The sequence below is a fragment of the Fundulus heteroclitus genome, chromosome 13 (genome assembly GCF_011125445.2).
Source record: "Fundulus heteroclitus isolate FHET01 chromosome 13, MU-UCD_Fhet_4.1, whole genome shotgun sequence".
NCBI lineage: Eukaryota > Metazoa > Chordata > Actinopteri > Cyprinodontiformes > Fundulidae > Fundulus > Fundulus heteroclitus.
Window position 1 is genome coordinate 16,473,159 of NC_046373.1, and position 17,341 is coordinate 16,490,499.

The 17,341-nt window shown below is 40.9% G+C and overlaps 1 protein-coding gene across 2 annotated transcripts in view; it reads left to right on the forward strand.

The window, feature by feature from the left end:
• pag1 (phosphoprotein membrane anchor with glycosphingolipid microdomains 1) overlaps nucleotides 1-17,341 on the forward strand; it is a 95,428-nt gene that overhangs the window by 15,402 nt on the left and 62,685 nt on the right. For both annotated transcript variants that reach the window (XM_012868605.3, XM_012868604.3), the window contains exon 2: nucleotides 7,782-7,888. The gene's annotated coding sequence lies outside the window, so the exon portion shown is untranslated. The remainder of the gene's footprint in view (nucleotides 1-7,781; nucleotides 7,889-17,341) is intronic.

Genomic DNA, 17,341 nt, shown 5'->3' on the forward strand with positions numbered 1-17,341 from the left:
TGGGGGAAAAAACAGAGAGTAGTTTATGATTTATTAATTTTTTTTTCAAGCAAGGGCAATGCTGAATCCTCAGCATAAAACTACAATCCTCTTGGCTTTATCCTTGATCCAAATAAACGTGTTGAACTTATCTGCAGAGGACTGTTAACAGAAGAATCTAGGGGTTTTACTCATTCTTTGCATATGTATACTAATAATCATCCTGACCTTTAGGAAATAGTTTACACGCTAACCTTAGTTAATTAAGTGGAATTTTTATGCAAAGGAAGTATTCATGATCAGTTGTCATTGCTCCCTAGCCTATATAAATAGTAGCCTCAGGTAGCTGTCTTAGATGTACCGGATCTGCAATTGTTGTGGTCTTCTGCCGCTGCCACCCATCTACTACAACTTTCACGGTACATTCAGACAAGGTATTCCACACAAGGTGTTTGTAATAAGTGGTTATTTTAGGTGCTGGTCGCCATTGTTTCGTCTCCGTCTGGCTATCCTCCTATGAGCTCTGACACTAGCAAGGTTGATCATTCTCTGTGAACCCGAGACAGTTTCTGAAATAATCAGACTGGCTTTCCTTGAAAGTCGTGGTCGGAAAAAGCGTGTGATCGGTATGTGCAGATCAATGTCCTTTGTTGCCGATCGCGAAACCCGATCACCTGTACCTTATACTCTGCAGCAAGCAGAGGCCCCGCGTGTGCAGCGTAGGGTCTCTCGCTTCCCCTCACGCTGCACAAAGCGTGCGGCAGCAAATCCTAAACAAACATGTCTGCCTGTGAGATTTTGAGGCTCATTGTAGAGAATGAAAGGAAGAGACCCAGAGCGGTCAGATGGCAGCTAATGCAGCCCACAACTGGCTACTGTTGTCCGTATGAGCGTGACAGTCAGAAGGCTCGGTAAATTACCAGAAAAATAATTACATTCATCGGGCTAGATGGTTAGCATTTTTCAGTGCTGGAAGACATTGGGTTCTGCCAGCTGCTCTTGCACATGGAGGCCCGTTACGTGCTAACGGTACATAAATATATCAGACGTAGACCTGCCGGGGCTCCCTGCCTGGTGAAGTGTGTTCTTTTTACAACAATAGATGGAGTGACTTCCCTGTGTTTCGTTCTCAAACAACAACAACAAAAACACAATTCAGCTCCCTTAAATTACTTTAGTCAATGACGTCTTCAATCTATGCCGGTAACTTTCAACTAAACTACCAAGTAAAATGAAAATGATTAGGAAACCTCATAAACTATGGAAAAAGGAAACAGACTATGAGGCTGAAACCAATGAATTAAAATTGATCTTGTTGACTATTTGTGTTATTTCTTTTACTTTGATGTGCTAAAATAAATTAACGCACCTATTAATTTGAAAAGAAGCCCCTCGGCTTTGCTGTACACTTCTTCATTTCTCAATCAAGCTAGCAATAGAGAGAGAAAAAAAACAGTCCGCTTATCATTTACCTGCGAGGCAAGCAGTCATTTCCAGAACAGAGACGAACAAAATCCAGAAAGCAACGAAGGACAGCATGTCAGAGAAAGTCTCAGATGTCGCTCTCACATGTGATGTGACCAGTGGACTTCTGCAAGGATAACGTGTCACAGCTCAATTCATTAATGACAACTGGTGCCTGCTCTCCTTTGCATTAAGTACGAATAAATCTACCCAGCGCCTCTATGTAGAGGCATCGGCGCAGCACATCCAGGCTGTTGCACAAGAATGGACGATCGAGGAAAAGTTAAGAACGCTTGGGACAGGGGGATTTAAACATGACGTGGGACTGCAAGACTCCTGCCATACAAATCTCTGCTTTGCAGCGCACACGCTTTACAGCGAGCAACCAACGTAACCGGGTGGCAGTGGATGGCACTGTTCTAACCAAATGGTGAAAAAATGTGGGTCTCATTGAGCACTGCCCATCTGATGTGGTTTTTATTTCACAGCTTTGTAAAAGTCTGACAAAATGATATAAAACAAAAACAATAAGTCATTTTTGTTGCATTGATGAATACATTATCTTTATTATAAACTAGTGTGAAATGTGATTAATGGGGATTAATCGTGATGAATTCTTTTTTTACCAGTTTGCAATTGACTAGTTATTTTTAATAATCATTTTACAGCCCTAATTAGAACTTTTCATGTCTAAATTAATTTAGTTCCTTTTGTTTCAGATTACATAGTCAGTAGCACTTAAAACTAAATCAAAACATTTATAGCCAAACCCGTGATCGGTATTGGTTATCAGCTGTGATCGGTATCAAAATCGGTTGAATAAAACCTGATCGGAGCATCCCTAATTCAAAGGCCTTTAAATTCCCTTTTCTTCCACATTCTGATTCTCAGTTTGAACTCAAGTGAGTCGTCTCCAACACGCCTACATGCGTAAATGGATTGAGCTTCCGCCGTTTGATTGGCTGATTGGCTATTTGTTTTACCCAGCAATTAAACTGGTGGACCTAATAAATTGGCCGATGGGTGCCTAACCCGGTATAATTCAACACAATCAGATCGATCAAATGTGTTTATACAGAGTAAATTTCCATTTATGATGTCATCTGAGTGGTCGGCATTTTCTACAGCTATAAAGCGTCCCTGTAAATATGTGGTGCAAATCAACAAAAGAAGAAAGATACAGTGAAAGATTGTACCCTCAGCTGCATGTGATGCTGTTTTTATTTTTTTTATTTTTTACCAGCCTTTAATCGAAGCACATCAGGACCACATGTGAATGAGTCCATCTGTGTCGGATGCAGCCTCCAGTCATGGTGGTCGCCGCCTAGTTTCTGTCGTGAGCCTCATGTGCTTGGAGAGAAATAAAAAAAAATTTTGTTCATGGACAGTTTATGTGTTAGCTTAAATTGGGTTATTTACTCCGGTAGAAGACGAAACTCATAGAGAGCGTCGATGGTTGGTTCTCTGCTCTCTATCTCAGAACAAAAACCATTGCTCCACACAAACTGCACGTAGCCGCGCATGCGACTGACAGTGTTGTAGGGTTCTTTTCTTTTTGTGCTTCGGTTTGGTCGTTTCCTCCCTTTATGTGTTATCAGATGATGGATGGACAGGCCGATGATTGGCTGTCATCCATCATGAAGAACCTCCAGCTGCCTGACACCATTTTCCACCTTCTCTCTTTATTTCCCATTCTCCTCGCTCCTCTGAGAGTCTCTTTGACCCCCTTTTCTGTCTGATTTACCTTTTTGTTTTCACCACTTCCGCCCGGCCTTCCTCTTCACCCTCCCTCCCCGTCGTCTCTTAGGCATGTCTCGCATTTTCCCTCACTTTGCCTGCTTTCCATTCCTCTTTCGACATTTGTCACATGTTTTTCAAAGTACCCCCTTCCCCATCCCGCTATTTATATCTGTACTTTAGGTTTAAAGAAACGTCTGCTATTCAAAGTCAAGTTTTTTTTTTTTCCTGCACACAATGAAGCCGTACCTCCCTGTTCCCTTCTCCCAAACAGGCTCATAATAGGAAATGGCCCTGTTATCTCGTCGGGTACCAGCGTATTAATTTAAGCCAAAGGCAAACAAGGTGTGGATATGTACGCTACTGCGTCCTTGCTCCCATAAAGCACGCATACACCAGACGCTACATTTTATGCGACTCCAGCCTCTTTGGGTTCTTTTTTTAATTTATTTTTCCTCTACAATTTGAGTTGATTTTTGCTTGTTGTGACACAAGAACGGTGAGAGCAGATAAGGCGGAAAGCAGAAGGGAGAAAAGTGGGAAGTGAAAGGCAAAGCTTTCTGGGACATTTCTACTGGATGCTGAAAACCTAGTGAAGACAGAAGTAACTGAGAGGAAAATACCTGGAAAGAAGTCATTTGTCTCTACCACATTGATTTGAAACTGGGATTCTGTCTCTTATCATGAAGCAATGCCTTCTGATTAAGTCATTTCAGTGATTGTAGGACAATTTATTGATCGTCTGATCTTGATAATTACTTTAATGCGACCTTAATTGAGCAAGAAAATAACCAATATAGCCAACTGTTCTTTCAACTCAGAATCAGACAAAATGCAAAAGTTGGATGTTATTAACTTCAGTCCTCCCCATCCAAACAATCAGGGATTTACAGAGTCGTTTTGGTAACAATAACTTGAAGTGTTTGTCCTCTAAATGGCGTCATACATCTTATTTCTTTTTAGAGAAACGTGGCTCCGCTTTGCTTCACAATGTTGCTTTGGTTGTTTCGGGTTAGTTGGCGATTGGTTGAGATTTGGTGACTGTGAATAGCATACGTTGGCATTTTACTCATTGATAAAATGAACCTTGTTTTTTTTTTTTTTTTTTCAGTTTGCCAGGAAATCTTTAGTCAGAATGAGTTGGCTAATGGACATCAGGGAATCCTAACTCCAGAGAGCTTTGGGTCTTCCTGCATTTGTGTGTTAGGATGAGAAATAAAACCAAAGCCGTGTTTGTGTCTGAATGGGGGGTGAAAAAAAAAAACACTTGCTAAAACAAAATGGATACAATTAAAGCCATTATCTCTGCATGTGATGTAATTTCTATTCTCTGCAGATATTGTTTGTTGGTGCTTGCATGTTATTCAGGGAATTTACTCCGTCTTCCTCCGTTTTTCCCCGCTCATTGGTCCTTCCTTCCTCAACTCTGTCGTGGCTCAGCCGTTTGAAAAGGTTTCTTGTTCCTATTTGCTGGCTGCTGGTAAATATGCTCCTTTATCCAAGAGAAGAAGATGGCAGTGGGAAAATGTAAAGGAAAGAGAGGAAAAGAGAGATGGGGGGGGGGGGGGTGCGACACAGTCAGAGCGTTAGGCCTGAACGAGAAAGTAAATAGATTTTGATAAAAGCTGTCTGAGCCAAGTGAAAGAACAAGGGGCGTATTGTTGAAGCAAACCGAGGAACCCTTCTCCCGCTGAACAGTGAGTTATTCTAAGCCTCTCTGTTGAAATGTTAAAGGATTCAGAAAGTTCACTTGGTTAACAACTGTTTGCTGCCTGTTCACTGGTTACACCAATATGCACGCGTGTTATTTGAACTTTTTGACGTGGCGGTCTCTCTGCTGAAGGCCTGATACCGTGCCCTTGTTGTGTTTCTTTAAATAGGACCGTTTCACCTTCTTTCTCGGTTTGAATGTTTTGTGCCATGAATCCCATCCGTCACCTGGCCTTTATATATTCTAATAGGTTTTGTTGCAGAACCACTAAAACAGTGACCCTGTAGGAAACTGTTTACCACTGAGGGGTTCCTGAATGCCCTCCCATCACTCTTTCCCTAAGCATCTAAGCATCAAAGTTTCTTTGCACTAAGAATGTATTTCACCCATTAGTGGTAATCAAGCAAGGTCATTTCTCCGCATCTGAGCCACAGCGGTCCCCAAACAGCTCACTGCTGTGGTGAATTAGAGGTAAACCACAGATTCACCACTGAGCACTATTAAAACCCTTGGTGTGGTGCCGGTTTGTTAGGTCACCCAGGTTGTTGGTGAAGATTCTCCGTCATCCAGGTCATGATCAATCCAAAAAAAAAAGGTTAAAAATAAAACAGCTGTTGTTTTATTATTTAACCTTTTTTGGTTAGGTCTCCTCAGACCACCTTCTTCCTGACTTCCTCCTGTTCACTGGATAAATGGCCGTTGAGTTTTTTTTCATTATAAACTCAAGTTTTAACTGAATTTACCTTGGGTGGCCATTTTGCATTGGCAACAAATCCCTCTTTACACAACGTGATCTCTCTTTGTTGATGTCTGGCTGCGTTCCCAGCTGCCTTGTGCCTGACATAGAAGTTACAGTGGACTGCAAACGTATTCACACCCCCTTTGTCACATTACCACCACAAATATAAATATACTTACCTAATTATTGTAGGGCCACATTATACTTAATATAATGTGGCCCTACAATTGTGAGGTAGAAAGAAAATTGCACATGATTTATAACGTTTTTTACAAATAAAAAAACTGAAAAGTGCAGTGTGCAAAAGTATTCCAACCCCGTTTTCTCTGAGTGCAACAAATCGCCTGATGATTGCTAATGACTGAATAGAGTCAGCATGTGTGTAGTCTAATAGTATAAATACAGCCGCTCTGTAACGGCCTCAGAGGTTGGTTAAGAGAATATCGGGGAGCTAAGAGCCTTGTGAAGTCCAAGGAACACACCAGACAGATCAGGGATAAAGTTATGGAGAACTTTAAAGCAGGCTCAGGCAATAAAAAGATTTCCCAAACCTTGAGCATCTCACGGAGCACTGTTCAATCCATCATATGGAAATAGAAAGAGCATGGCACTACTGTAAACCTACCAAGACAAGGCCGTCCACCAAAACCTATATGCCGAACAAGTAGAGCACTAAATACAGATGCAGTCAAGAGGCCCGTGGTGACTGAAAAAACTACAGAGATCAGGTGGGGAAATCTGTCCTTTAAAATTAAACTGTAAAAATTATTATATATGCCCGTAATGTTGTGTAGTTGCTGCCTCGCTTTTTAAAAAAATACTTTCTGTTTGGCCTTGGTTTGGTTGTTTAAAGTACTCTATCAGGCAGGGGACGTCCCTGATGCAGCATAAGGCCAACAAAGGTATTAATGTTAAACCTGCACACTGCAAAAAGGGAACTAAAAGTAAGTAAAATTTTCTTGAAAGTAATCTTTTTTTCCTTGTTTTGAGCAGGTAAATAAGACTATTTGCCAATGGAATAAGATTTTTGCACTTAAAATAGGAACAATTGATCTCCCTCATCTTATTTCAAGTGCAGTTTATCTAATTATCTTATTTCAGGGTTTCCATTGGGAAATGATCTTATTTACCTGCCAAAATCAAGGGCAAATACACAAATTTCAAGAAAATTTTACTCACTTTTAGTTCCCTTTTTGCAGTGCAGGACGGCAGCTAACAGGCTTTCTTTAATAGTCGGGGTGGGGGGGGGGTGGTTGGACAGGAGGAAGAAAACTAAGAAGTAGAAGATGAAAGGGGTTCACCTTCCAACTTCTGGTAGAGGAAGCGAACAAGTGAAGGAGAGGACGCAGTGGACCTTTTGCAAAAGGAAGACGTGAGTCGGTAAAACGAACAGACCCGCCGCAGCAGGGTGCCTTGCTGAGCGGCACAGAGCAGCAGGAAAAAAATCTTTTAAAAACCGAGGCATAACCCAGCACTCCTTATAGAAACCGAAGATCTGAGGTGTCGGGAGAAGATGAGCTGAAGAAAAGGCTCGGTTTGCAGGAAGGAATTCAAAGTACAAAGTGTGAACTGTTTGCTTTCAGAGATGACAAATATCAGAAGAAATCTCCGCTGCAGAACGAGCACAAAGCAAACGGTAGGGCGCATAAACGTCTGCGGATAAAGGGGGCGACGCAGCTGGAATTAGTTATAGGTATGTTTGGTTAGAGGTTTTTTTTTTTTTTTGAGACCGACGCAGGAAACCTATGAGGGAGAGTTTGTGGATTGAAAGGAATTTCTAACTGGGAAAATGGAGCTGAGGGTGTGAGCCAACAGCAACCCTCAGACCGACTGGGAAGGGGCGGGATGCAGGAAATCTGAGATGGGAAAAGACCTGCTTCATGCCGCTTCGCCAGACATAACAGCCGTTTTTGAAGTTCCCAACACTCTTCAGAGAATCTCGCAAGCTAATGTTTTCCCTCCAGCATGTTTTTCCTATTCCTAACAGAACTCTTTTTATGCTGTTTTTTAGAAAACAAAAGTACAATCTAAAAAAAAACAACTAAAAAAACTCCAAGATTTAATGGCTGTTAGTGTGGAAAATGATATACTTTTAACCATGCATTCAGCTCTTCTTTTATAATGTAAATTTCTTTTCCTATGTTCTTTCAGGCCTTCAGTCTGAACCAAACGAAGTCACAGTCACAGTCAGTGGATGGTTTTCCATTAAAGGTTGGCTTTGCCACCCCTCTGGCCCAACTTCTGGCAAACACAAAGAGGTAAGCTGGTCTGGCTTTCACTTGATATGACCTTAAAACTCTGTGATACATTCATGTGATTTAAGAAATAAACGTCCCGTTTAGAATCTAAAAAGTATTTTGAATTTGACGAAGTACTTCCACGCATGAAAATCACTTTTTTTATGCTCCAAATGCAATATGGTATGAAACTAGGTATATCTTTTTCAGTCTGCCTTCAAGTCTTTTCTCCCTCTTATCAGTACGTTAATATTTGATTTACCACCTTCAGTATTGTTTTATGCACAAAAAAAGCAAAAATACACATCAGAAAATACCAGCAGGCTTGCGAAAAATGTTAGCAATGTTAGCACGGCTCTCCAAGCTCATTGCAGACCGACTCGTCTTTAATCGCTCTTATATCCATCGAAGAGGGGATTTGTTGCTCAAGTGAAGAGAAGTGCACACGTTACATACTGAAAGTAGCAAATATCATTTAGGCATGAATTCCTGAATTGTTTCAGATAATAGAATCAGATATTTGCACGTCTCACAGGTTTTTTGTGCGTTTGGAAATAACTGGAGAATTTGCTGTTGAGCAACTACAATCATTGATGCCCTTTTTGCTCAAATCAAGGTTGCAATGTTTGTTGTTATGAGAACAGTCGCCTCGCTCCCGCTGCTGGTGAGCTGTTCTGTTAATCCTCTAATCCCAGTGTTTTATCTGCACTAAAAGGTAGTAAAAGCATATAATGGTTCACCTTGTCCATACAGGCTGCCGTCATAAACTTGTCACAGACCGACGCTTATTGAGTTTCTCCATTTACAGCCTACCTCTGTACTTCTGCGTTGCTGCTCTGAGTTAGTTCTCGTGCGTTCGGTAGCAGCGGGAAGCGCCCTGATGAGGCTTCTGCAGTGAATCGCTTCTCTTTGATGAAAGGCACACTGCTGAGGCTGCTGCAGCAGATCTGGTGCAGGAGAGACCCTGCATTATTTGTCACATTCTTCTTTCCCATCCTAACGCTAGCATTAGTTTTACATGTGGTACAAAACACAATGTAAATACAATTCTAGTCAAACAGAAACGTATGCTAAGGCTATAGATTGAAAAGTAACTGTGCCCAAAATGCAGTTTTATCACAAGTGCGCCTGTCTGTGTGCAGCAAATTGTATACAGACAGAACTGCAGTTCAGTTTAAAAAGTTTAAGCCCTGTAAAATAAGGAAATTACATTTATTAACGTCCTTTATTTCATTTGTTCACTCGTTGCATCGACCAACAACTTGTTTTTCTTTTGTCTCTGCTTTTAAATTTAGTTTCGCACTCCAGGTTGCATTTGAGCGTTACTTTGATTCAAGGAAACCACAAAGCGATCAGCCCTTTTAGATGCAGTTAATCCGCAACCCGTGAAAAATACCTGCAGCTCCTGAAGCTGGCTTATTGTGGTCTGTGTAGGGATGTATATAAAAAATTTTTTTTTGTTACATTCCCCACTGAGCCAGATACTCCATTATTGTAAATCGCATATTAATGACGTTTGGCTTGAAAACAGGAACGTGTTCTTTTAGCCACGTGCTGTGTTTTTTTTTTTTTTTTTTTTGCTGCCACTCTTGCCTTTTTGAGTTGTGGCCCAAAGTTTTTTTTTTTTTTAGGCTGCAGCACATTCTTGCGCAAGATTTCAGTAGCTTTTCGTCAGGCCATGGATGTTTAACTTAGTAGAAAGGCGTTCTTTAGTCCAGTTATATAGAGAATTCAAAAGATAGTTGTCACACGTGAAATGCAACCAGTACTTTCCTGAAATTCCTGCAACTCCTCCGACACAGAGAATAGCAGCTGTAGATAAGGATTGACCACCGTGGACCAGTCCAGGACCTAAAGGGCCAGATAATGCCCAGGTTTGACCCAAACCGTATCTAGTTGATGCAGAGCTGTTCTGGGTGCACAGTTGGTGGTCTTTAGGTGGGTTTGGACATTGTGAATCGCTCTCTCTCTCTCGAACCAAATCATGCATCCATTTTTCATCTACAGAATATTGAGATGTGCCTGGTGCACATTCTCACACATCAGTCAGCCTCGTCCGTCGGCCTGCTCAGTAACTAATCACTCAAACAGGATGGACAGGTCGGCTCATTAAGCGTGCCGAACACTGAAAGCCGCACCGCTAATGATCCTGGATTGCTCCTTTCACAGACCTTGCTTAAAGACGTAATGCCATAATGACTGCCCTCAGCCTCAGTCAGACGGCACACCTACCGGAGCTCTTTGTGTCGGCTGGTCGGGAAGACAGGAATGTGCGATTATTCTGCACATATACGGACATTAACAGCACAGCATCTGTCGGGTGATTTGTGAAGCTGAGCGTTCCCCGTATCCCCTTTCCAGCAATGTTTCCCCAACAGTGCAGACACTGTTCCAGAAATTTCAAATCCTATTTGCCGTGATGTCGGCGTCGCTGGCTCTCTCTGGGCTCTTTTAACACTTGTTCATGCGCTGCTGTCATCCGGGATCCGGCGGAGGCAGAAAAGCGAGCATTAAGCACGCTCATCTAATTTAGCCCGGCTTTCTGGTCCGCGCTTGGCGAAGTTGACATCGCCGGTGGACTGTGCACAAATTAAATCAACAAGGATTTGCAAGGAAGCAGATTGCAAGTATGGCCAGATGCCAGACAGCCTTGCACACCTTGGAAGCGCACAGTTTGCTGCTTGGTATGGGAAGCTCTCTGCCAGTGTGGGGCTGGATCTTATCTTAATAAGTAAACCGAGTTCTGCTTTGTCCGGTCTGGTTACTTTGGGATGGTTAGACGTTTAGCAACACCAAAAAGCCATTTGAGCTCATGTTCGTACCCTGTTAGTGTCTAAACATTTGATTTAATTTCACCTCTACAGATTTCTGTTGCGGCTCTTAATCCTACGCAAATCTAAAGTAGTCACAGTTAAAAATAACTCCACCAGCTGTTTTCTCTAGAAGCCCTGAGTCACCAAATGGTCTCGGAGTTGTGAATCAAACTTCGTACACGGGGTGTGTTCCATCCTTATAACCCCAACAACAACAAGAAAAAAACAAAGATGTGTCGGCTCTCCAGACTTGGAGGTTTGAGGATATGTCGTGGGTGTGAAGTGCGTTCGTTTGAGGGAGAGTTGAGTTGGGAGAGGGAGAGGAAAGGAGTGGAGGTCTGAGGCGCCAGCAGAGAGGATATGTCTGGCAGCTGTGTCATTTTGCCACATAAAGGATTATGGGACAATTACAACAAATGAGCAGCAGGACAAACAACACATAACCTACCCAGTAGTTTGTGAGTGGGCTTGTCGGAGTCAGTGAAACCGTTCATTTGTCTGCTACATTTGCTGACTTGCTATTGAGGCATTCATTTAGGGTTTAATGACTTCAGTCGCAACACTTGAAGGCCTATGCTAACAATGCTGAAAAGGTTAGTGCTGGAGATGAAGATTAGTTATTTTTAACTTGATTGAGGAGTAAATTTGAATTGCTGTTTAAGGTGTCATATATTCTTAGCCACCAAATGTAACAGATTTCTTTAACTTTAGTTTTCTTGCCAATGACTATTTGCACTATGGAACAATTAAAAGCAGTTTTATGTTAGCCAAAAAGAGAAGGCATCTCTAAGTAGTCCTTCCAGGATGTATCTGGTTCTTCAAGTCCTCCATCGTTGCTCTGAGTAGCTTTGATCTAAAAATTGTGCAGAAACGTTTTTAAATACGAATGGTCAGACCTGTGTAACCAGGAAGTCATTTAAATAGAACTTGCCCGATGACAAGAAGTAAGAAAAAAATACTCAAACGCCTCACATCGTTCCGGATTCTAAAATAATTTAGGAAGCGATGAGAAACAATGTCATTGACTTCTATCAGCTTCAGAACTGTTAAAAGGCAACCGGGGCGGCTGATGATGAAAAATGTTTGGAGGCGGTCGCACCCGAAGTCGGAGATTACGACACGTTAGCTATGTTTACGTGCACAAAATGTCACGATCAGATTAAATTATCAGATTTTACCATTTATATGGGCACATATAAAAGTAATCCAATCATAATGTGCGTGTATATCCATGTGGCTTTATTCAGAAAAGAAGCACTCTGACATATGCAGTTATCAAGTTCCCCTAAAAAAAAAACACAGAAGAAGAAGAACTTCCGTCTTTGCCAAACAGCAAAAAATAATAAACAAAGCAGTATTATAAAAGTTTGTTTGTCTTCCAAGTGTCCAGGCTGGACTTACACGATGTTCTAATTACGGTTGAAATGTTACTGAGTAAGAAACAATTTTAAGCCCTTTTATGTTTTTTGATTAGAAAGGTTGTATCGGGAGCATACATCTTTTCTCCATTCAGAATAACTTCAGCCTGACAAGCGTTTCTATAAACATGCTGATCAGATTATCAATTGGCATAAACCACGCCTCTCATTTGGATTACAAATTCATTCTGATTGAGCTCAATCTGATCATCATATTCCGATTGGATTGTTTACATGATGCATTTTTATTCCGATCAGCCCTTTATTCCAATTGCTTTTGCCAATGTAAACGTAGCTAGTGATAAACTCTACCTGAACATGAATGCATCCATGCGGTCACTTGCCTGCTGCTGCATTTTTAAGTCTGGTCAGTTATTTTCCTCCAGCTAAAGTCTTGTGAAATTATTTAGTAAATAAATGAGCGAATCTTCATCTGCTGCCACGATTGTCCTCCTGTGTTTTCGTTGTTGTGTTCTGACTCTTCCGTGTGCATTCGAATGTTCCAGTAACATTCGCACCAGCAGCTCTGGAGCTGCCAGGGGTGTGACTTTGATTGACAGGTTTAATTAATAAATGATATTAGCTGAAGAATGAACACAAAATCAAAAATCGTCAGAAATTGTCGCACCCAACTTTCATCCTGGTGAGGCAGTGCACAACAATATGTGGGGGAGGGGCACCACTCTGTCTATGCTTCAACCGCAGAGAATATCTGGTCACTCTTGCACTTTTCTTGGGCAACTTTTTAAAGAAACTTTGTTTTTTTGCAGTTTTAAAGCAAAAATGTTTTTTTAATACCTTGGTATACATTGTTACCAGTAATCTGCCCATGACTGGACTCCTCCATAAGAACTTCTCTCAGATTTTCCAAACTTTTGTTGCTTTAGCCACTTCTCGTGCCTAATTTACACAACCCAACTGTCAATTCAAAGTAATTTACTGACATATATGGTAAAAACAATGTCTGTTGCACATTTTCTTTCTATTATTACAGATTTGTTCTAGGATTCCTCTAATGCATGGATTGAAAATGCTAGCACTGCTAAACTTATTTCTCATTTTAATGTCAGCGGCACTTGCACACGACTGCAGAATATGAGCGGACCACACCCACACATGCCCGTAGACTCTTTACGCGCACCGAGCTTACACAGTGACTCTTCGGGGATAATCAGTGTGTAATGCGTCTGGGAAAACATGCGTGCGCTTGTGTGTGTTCTCTTTGTGGCTGCGTCATCCCTGATGCAGTTTCTGCACACTTCCAGGTTGTCTTCTGTCCTCAAATGCGTCCCAGCAGCCTCTTAGCCTCTTAGCACATCGTCGCTTTCATAGCCTGTTATTGGGAAACGCTGCTTTGGGTGCATGACGGTCTGCCAGGTGATAACAAGACCCGACGAGATTTGTCTGGATACAAACGTGTATCCAGAGAATAAACAGATGCTTATAAACGACATGTTTTATTTAAAGTTCATAGGCATTTTTAGCCTCAACACACACTGCAAAAAGAGAACTAAAAGTAAGTAAAACTTTCTTGAAATGAGTGTATATTTCCTTGATTTGAGCAGCAAAATAAGATTAATTGCCAGTGGAATTAGTTTTTAGTACCCCTACAATAAGACAATTAGATATCCTGCACTTGAAATAAGATGATGGAGATGAATTGTTCCTATTTTAAGTGCAAAAATCTAATTTCATTGGCAAATAATCTTAATTACCTGCTCAAATCAAAGAAAAATACACTAATTTCAAGAACATTTTACTCACTTTTATTTCCCTTTTGCAGTGCATACTGCACAGGAAAGGTTTTTCTAAAAAAAAATTTTTTTTTTAACTTGATTGAGGAGTAATTTTGAATTGCTGTTTAAGGTGTCATATATTTTGGAGTTGTTATCCATTCGTAGCCACCAAATGTAACAGATTTCTTTAACTTTAGTTTTCTTGCCAATGACTATTTGCACTATGGAACAATTAAAAGCAGCAGAAACCTCCCTTCTGGAACTTTGATAGAAACTACTGTAGGTGGAGTGTACAACATTAAATTTTTCTCTCACTTAAAATGAAAAAAAAAAGATAGCATTTGATAGCGTTTAACCGTATTGAACCTTAATTATCTCCGCTGTCTTACCATTCAAACTTTAACTGGACATCTGGGGACATGAACAAATCTTTTTGTGACATGGATTGCACTGTCAGCAGTTTCTCTTCTCAGTTATTAGATCAAACAACTCCCATTTCTGTTTTGGGTGTGATTTGAGTCCACCTCAAACCTCCACTTTCGTTTGTCCTGTGTCACAGCAGTTTTTATGTCTCCCTTAGCTCTAAAATCAATCAAATCTGTATTCTCCACTTAGGAAAAAACCCGCAGGATTAGACAGTGGAGCTCATTAATGAAATATAATGTGGAGCAACATGCTGATTAATTATTTATATGTAAAAACTGTACTGTGACTCCTAAGTTAGTGTTATCTAGGGCTGTGCATAAAAATCGATATAAAGATTAATATCGATATTTTTAAAAACGATTTAATATCGATATTCTGGCTTTCAATATCGATATACCTCCCAACCACTAGGGGGCGTTATTACAGCGCAACCATTACAGTTCACAGCGAAGGAGAGCAAGTGAAACGAATTTGTGGAACGGCCGACAGGATTTTAGAAGCTCCTTTGTCCCTAAAATCAGATGTTTGGGCACATTTTTGGTTTCTGTGACACGTTAAATGCATTGAAGCAAATGCACTTTATTTTCCTGTTAATATGTCTGTGATCAATAAATAGAACATAAACATAATATTTGGCTGATTTTGGTGATTGAATCACTGAGCATTAATTCAAAGTAATAAATATCAATATTGGAATCAAAGCAAGCTGAGCTATGTATCGAGAATCGTATCGTATCGTGAGCTGTGTATCGAGAATCGTATTGAATCGGCTCATCCTAGATGATACCCAGCCCTAGTGTTATCTATGTTTATAATAGTTATGCATTTCATGAAAAGAAATTCCGTATGAATGTTCTGCCAACATTCAACCTCAACCACAATCACCCATGTGACAGACATTTTCACATTTCACAATGCAATATTTTCTTTTTCTCTCATACAACGCTAATTTATTATAGCTCAAAACCTCTCAGGATAAAAATAGCTCTTTATTCCATTGATAAATCACTGGCTGACATGAACCAGACCATTAGAACATAATGAGCGCTGAAACTGTACACATATATGAGAGGAGGAAAAAAAGAATTAACATTGGTGCTAAATTTATTGCAGTACTTCCTTTGTGTGTTAATGTAGTAACTAACACATTAGAGCTGCACTATGAATGGAATTGCAGGTGTCATTGTAATGTCACTATGCTCAATATCTTAATAACCAAAGACTGCTTCCACGTAATATTTGGTAATATTTGGTAATATTTGGTTGGCTATTATATTTCGAGTGCCATGCAGTCACAGTCTGAGTTTCGATAATGTATTTGGACATTCTCAGCCTTTTTCAAAATGTTTAAAAAACATTTATTTGAATTGGCAGTTCAGGCCTGGGAGAAAACCTGGAAATTTGTGTTAACCCTTAAGAATAGAGAGGAGCTGAATATTGACCCGCCTGAGTTGATCTCCGCGATTTCCTGCGGTTCTGTGAATTTTGCGTCTTTTTATGAAAGCTCACGTCAGCGTGGGGCTTTCTTTTTCAGTGATATGACTGAACTGTTTTGTGAAAGAGGCTTGACTGAAGGGCATGTGAAATCTCCTCCACAACGCCATCTAATCTCAAAAATATTTAATTTGTCACCACGGTGAAATCTTGCCTATGCTTGTCATTACAAGCTGGGCTTTTGGCTGCTTTATTCCAAACAACTTGGCGTTTTGCTGCCACCTTGTGGTAGCCGTGTCCCAAGCGGAAAACAAATCGAAAATTGGTCATGGTGATTGGTCATGAAAAATTATGTTCTTATATTATATCTTTATATCAGAAAGTATAGCTGCCTCCCAAAGGGATTGAGACAGCTCTCTCCAGGGGTTAAACTGGCTCTCTCGGCAGTTTGCCGTGCTTCACTCAGCTACTTTTTTTTCCTACTTCCCTTTCCACTTGAACTCTGTTATTTCCTGTAAAAACCTTTTGAAGGCTTTGCTGTATATTTTAGGTGGGTCATGAATCCAAACATCTAGTCTAGCTTTACCTTTTAAAGAGCTTCTCATGAAAGGCTTCTCAGCTTGACATTCGAGACACTCTCGCTCAGTTAATGGGCCGTGATAGCCACAATATGAGGGTCGTTATTGCCACACAAAGTGTTTTTAATCATACTAACCGTCTCTCTTGTCTTCTTTTAATTAGCGATGTAAGGAAATCAATAAGGCAGGTACTTTTAAAAGCCTTGATCGACTTGAGAGACTTGACTGACTGTATTTTGGGCTTCATGTTACAAAGAGAAACGTTTGATGCTGTCTAGTTGTCATACATTATTGCATGTGTTTTCTCTTTTCCTCTTTTCCTCCCTTTAATGTGTCAGCGTCTTCATGGTCAGATCTGCTGACAGATTACATTGTAAAAGGAGCTAAAAGCTGAAATGAGCATGGTGTCTCTCCGTGCTGCTTGTAACTAAGGGATTCCACCCCATGAAAGGAAAATAACTTCAAACCTATGCCGCCGTGTTGTTCTTTTCTTTTTTTTTTTTTTTAGGCAGTTGTGGCCAGTTTCACCACAATAACAAGGCCTGCAACACGCTATTTTATGAGCTGCCCCGTCAACAGAACAATAACTGGAACCCACAAGGGGCCGTGGAGGGGGGGGTGGGGGTGGCGGGTAGACCTGCAAAATCCCAAAACAAGGCCAATAGAAGTCACAACAGAGGAAATTAGAGGCTGTTTGCTTTCACTTGTCTAGACATGTTCCTGCTAATTAGCTGCTGGATGCCTCTCTCTGCATCCCAACGGCATCTTCTGTGACTGTTACATGTTTTATAGTGAGAACCCTTATGACGCGCAGCCTCGTTTGACCCGTTTGTGGACCCCTAAGACTGTGCTGCTGCAAAATAATCCCGCAATGACCCAGAAAGTCATTTTTCAGAGCAGGTGGCCATGTGGGCCATAAGCTTAATAGCCCTACAATAGCGTGATATGGCCGAGAAGGTGACGAAGGCAGCAGTTGGGTTCTGATACCAGATGGAGTCCACGTTAGTGATGAGAATTGAACACAAGCAGACTTCTGACTCAGTATGAGAGGGACTGATGTCGAAACAAC